Source organism: Lytechinus pictus, chromosome 1 (genome assembly GCF_037042905.1).
Source record: "Lytechinus pictus isolate F3 Inbred chromosome 1, Lp3.0, whole genome shotgun sequence".
Lineage (NCBI taxonomy): Eukaryota > Metazoa > Echinodermata > Echinoidea > Temnopleuroida > Toxopneustidae > Lytechinus > Lytechinus pictus.
Window position 1 is genome coordinate 6,969,391 of NC_087245.1, and position 5,483 is coordinate 6,974,873.

Sequence of the window (5,483 nt, forward strand, 5' to 3'; positions counted from 1 at the left end):
GATAGAATTCAAAGCCACCGTTCTAGCATATATACTGCCAAGCTATGGGTGTCGATCTGTATTCATGGTTGGGGGCTGTTTTGTTCTCTTGTGAGGGATCTTTTTTAATTTTTTAAAAAATTTTGATAGCTTTTATTTTATTATTATTTTCTTTTTACTATAGTCGCTATATATATCGCGATTTGTGCCGCTGCTTTGCGCTTGTAGATGCAGAGCTGCCAACATAGGGATGATAGAATCCAGAAGATTTCGCGGAGGTATGATTTTGTCAGGGAGCGCGCGGCGAAATGTCCCACGGACGGGAGTTTTGGGTAGCAAAACTCATTAAGAAACAACATTTGATAGTATCCGACAGCTGTCTAAACCATCAAAACTTTTGGCACATAGATTAAATGCACATTAGAGAGATTTCATGAAATGATGAATTGTCCGTCGTTGACTAAAAAAATAAGTTCAAGCCTGATTTCAGGCAATACAGTAGAACATAAAATGATTAACAAAAGAATGCATTCAACAAGAAAATACCTTTATTGTTCAGAGGGGGAAAGGGCTGCAGTAGTGGAAGATGAGCTTGCCTGGCCCTGTAAAGACTTATATGTGGCCTGTTTAAAGTCTGAGGGCCGAGGGATTCCTGTGAAAATTGCCTTTTTGTAGCAAGCACGCACAGCCAGCCAGCGCCAGGCTAGCTCACTCACGAAAGAGAAAATGTTCGAATCCGATCAACCCAAGTAAAAGTAGGCAAAAAAAATCTCCACTTTGCTTCTGTTCTTCAGGATTGTCAATAAAATTATTCCTAAAAGTCAGGGTGTAATTATAATAGTAACCCATCGTTGATCCACAGTTTCAGCTCGAATAAAGCGCACACAAGCTTCCGAAAAATACATCGGACTTCCCTTCTCGCATAGCCTCCTGCCGCGGCGCAGTCTGCCGGAGACCAGGCAGTGCTGCGCCGGGGCGCGTCGGGGGGCATAGGCATGGAGTGCCGCGTAAGTGTTTCCATCACGCACATGCACATTGCAGAACCAGAAAAAAAAAATTGCTTGTTAGACTAATTCACCAGTCGTTCGGTAAAATTATCTTCATTTACATTGGAAATCAATGTACGATTAAACAAAAACTGGTAAAAGTAACTGGGTAAAATGTAAATGTGATAAGGAGTTTCCACGTGGGTGTAAAGGGAGTTGAACATGCTAGACTCGTAAAACAGTCGTTTGTATGAATTTTACAATTTAACAGCTAAAAATCACAATTATCCGGGAGATTTTGGCATGGGGTCGGGAGAACGGGAGATTGGATCGAAATCCAGTATTCTCCCGCAGGATCCGGGAGACTTGGAAGCTCTGGTAGATGTGCGTGCGTTTGGAACTTGTCGCTCGCATTGATTGGCCAGGATATCAAAAATTTAATCGGAAAGCCTTGATAAAAGCACAACTCGTTGAACGTAGAGGGCAGCAACACACAGCTGCCATTTTTTCCTTTCCGGCAGAAAATTAAAAAATAAGGATTAAATCATCGGTAACATATATTTTCGATATTTTCTTAGAACTTGTATTTTTAAAAAGAAAGTCTAACGAAAATAGTGGGCCTTCGTTCAAGATAATATGTCATTTAGAAACCCGGTCGCCCGAATTGGTGACCTGATTACACATGCAGGCTCGCACTAACATATGCACACTACCGTCGGTGAATGGGGATTATAGTAAACTGTCAGAAATTGTTAAATAAATCCCTGATGTTTACGCCGCCATCTTGTTTCTTATTGTACTTCCCCAACGTTACGCGACGCACGCGTCTGTAACGTTGGGGAAGTACAATAGGAAACAAGATGGCGGCGTAAACATCGGGCAAGTCTCTCCCGTCTTTTCACAATATTTTTCTCATTTTTTTGATGAATTCTTGTTTAAAAATAAAACCAAGAGCGTAGAAATGTTGGAAATTAAGTTTTATCCCATGTACATGATTTATGGCTAGATCTTTTAGAAGTAGAAAATCTCGGGTACGTTAGTAAATGATTTTTACTCTCTAGAAGCCTCCTGGCTAGTCTATAATATATACCGGTACATGTACAATATGCTAACTTGACTTGTTTGATTTTTCCTTTTCTTTTTTCCTCTCTCTCTTTTCCCTTTTTTTTAATAAGTTTTTATTTAAGTTAACAAATCAAATCGACTTTTGTGTGGGGGTTGAATTGACTTTATTACCGTCCGTATATTCTTACCAATATAAGATGATATATCATTTGATATATCAACATCTCCATAATCTGGAGACAGGCCATTTGGTGCACCAGACATTATGTGGTTGATTCGAATCTGCTCTGTCACAAAAGTTGGGGGAAGGGCGGTCAGCTGCAAGCAACACGGTCACGTCAGGTCACCGGTAATTCTCCCGAGTTGAAAGATCAGTTCAGCCAAGGAGATATCACTCTAACTTGGTTCAGCACACAGCTGGAGCTGGCACTGGCATACATCGATAGCATCAACAGTCACACGAACAGCCTCCACGAAGGGATACGGTACGGTACGGGTGCGGCACAGCTGTGTCACTCGTTCTGGCAGTCAGCAGGGAGCGTGAGCGGCTGCCGACGATTCGTCAAAATATGCCTAGAATTTACCGTATTTTGATAACGTTTGAGTTTTTCCAATGCCCTGTTATCGTATCACCACGAACAACATGAAAATGTACTGAAATGTCTTTATAGAGTTTTCAATCAAGATTCTTCACGGGTTCTGCAGACGTGTTCCCGACCTTTGACTCCGGAAGCTGTCATTCGCGATATGAGAAATTAATTATCAGCGAAAGGGATAATCGATACCGTACGTCCCAGGCCCAGTCAAAACCAAAACAACTGCCACGCCCCCTCCTCTCTGTTCTTCATTCACCATCACCTTATCTGGCAATATTTTGTTTAACCGATACCTATCCAAATGCAAATTTCTAATAAGGTGCCTTTTTTCGTTATTTACTTAAGACTACTTTACATGAGTTGACTCTTGTTTGAATAATTATATGCCTATTTTTTGGTTGCATATATGAATATAAAGCGAATAACCATCTTATCAACCGGGGGGGGGGGGGGGGGGGGGGGGGGCCACTTAACAATGACGAGTGGATACCATGCGCGACCAAAAAACACGTAAAAAGGATGTCTTTTTCAAGATAGGGCATGTTGCGTACGTAACGTAATAAGGGTGTCAAAAACACTAAAATAATGAAAAAAGGGTATCTATTTCGCTAGGAAAGCTACGTGTTTAGGGTCAGATTTGCGAGGGTATAAAAAATTAAGAATAAAATGTTTTATAAAGGATGTACTTTTTGCCCCAACAGTCAACACTATGTGTTTAGAGTACGATTTGCGCGAGGTGGGGCCGTACTATTAGTACTACTATTAGTACTACTAAACCCAATGATGTAGGTAAAGGTAAAACCGACAACCAACGTCCGTGACATAACGAGTACTTGTTTAGGGGTTCAATTCAGGGAATTCTTGCCAAGAGTATCGTTTTGTTTCTAATACTTGTTCAGGGTAGGGTTTCACACGCCAATACTTGTTAAGGGGTGCATTTTCAGAATATAGAAAATACGTGTTTAGGGTGCTTTTCGAGACCCCATGGTCGCGCATGGTATCCACTCGTCAATGGAAGTGGCCCCCCCTCCCCCCCCCCCCCCCCCCGGGCTTATCAATTGTTTAGAAATCAAGGGCTGCGGAACGGTTTTGAAAGATTTGGGGGGGGGGCTGACCATGCAAAAAATAATCAGATGGTAATTTTTACGTTTTTGTACACGACCCCTGCAAATCCTATTCAAAGGCTCAATATAATGGATGGCTCAGAATGGGATATTTTTATTTTCCAAATGGAAATTATCACTTAATAACACAAATAAACTCTAAATTAATTAAGCAGTCCAATTAGAATGAAAAATAATCACCCTATACCGGGGGGGGGGGGGGGGGGGCACTCAGTATATAATGCATAGTGGGTATGTGCCATGGAGGGGACCCCCATTTTTACACTCAAATTTCCGCTCCAAGGCATAGCATTTTTGTCTTATTGAGAAACAGAACAAAGAAAGCTGCTCCAAAGCATAGCATTTTCTTCTTATAAGAAAAAAGAAGAAATCCGCTCCAAAGCTTCGCATATTTTCCGTTACGCCGTATTGATCTGCTACAATGAGCCGTAATTTTGGTGAAAAGCGGCCGCAGAGCGCTGTCCGACCATCGCCTCTGCGCTAGCGCACTTGGCACCCGGGCTAGCTGCATGCACGTATGCCCGTTCCATAGGGATGAATACGCACTCACACGCAGGCGACGCGTTCCAAGGACCCCCGTTTTCACAAACATTTGTAATTCCGAAGCCCGTTCTGAGGACCCTCCTTTTTACAATAAGCCCGCTCCAAAAACCGGTTTTTTTTGTCTCACCCGCGGCACATACCTACTACTTTTTTGGTCGAGTACGTACCCCCCCTCCGGGCCCTATACACGAAGTATAAAAATGAGCCATTCTCGGTATAACAATATCTCGTAAAGTCATATGGCGTCGCAATTTTATACCCATTGTTGCGAATTTGTTCTCAAAATTTGAGCGAAACTTGAAATAAAAAAAAAGTCATAAAATTTTGTGGCACTATCTTTGTGCATTCCGGAAAAATCGTGCAAAGCGTCGAGGAGGGGGGGGGGGCAAGATGTCCCTCCTGGATCCCCACTTTTGGAGCAATTCACCAAAATTTTAAGAAATGCTTTAAGCAACGAGACATACCTCAGCAATATATATCTATCTATCCTTAGCTCCTCATAGGAAAAATAGATACATTCAGATTGCCTCAGATGACTGGAATATATTCAGAGCTATCAGCCTTTAGTAAATACAAAGGATGGCATGAGGGTACTGACTGAGAGAAGTGTAGTGTAACTTGGTGGTAAATAATCAAGAGAGACAGAGGTGTGACAGACGGGGGAACATGAGAGGAGGGGAGAATATTGGTGTGAAGGGGCGGTTGTGGATAAAAAAGCTGGAGGCTACAAAATGTGGGTATGATTACTGAAATAAAAATATATATTTATATTTTGATATTTTAACATCTGTGCCTCTAAGCTTTACCATTAGGACGTATTTGAAATGTCGCAGTATCCAGCGTTTGTTAATCTTGATTTACATTATGACGTATTTTGTGCTGCGTTGATCAATATGACGCGTATCTCTTTCTCAGCGTCCTCAGATGCGCGGATGTGAGACCAGGGAAAATACAAAGGTATATTTTGTATCGTCTCTGCATGCGAAGTCAATACACACACATAGAACGAGTAAAATAGAATATACCTATCCCTTTCTAATATTCAGAAAATCTAGGGCAATATGTTTTTTTAAATGACCAGCTTAGATGTCTGATACAGGTAATAATAAAATATAAATTATTAGCACAATACATGTATTAGGTACAAAAAAGAGTGTAACAATGAAAAAAGAACAAAACAGCAAAAGCTA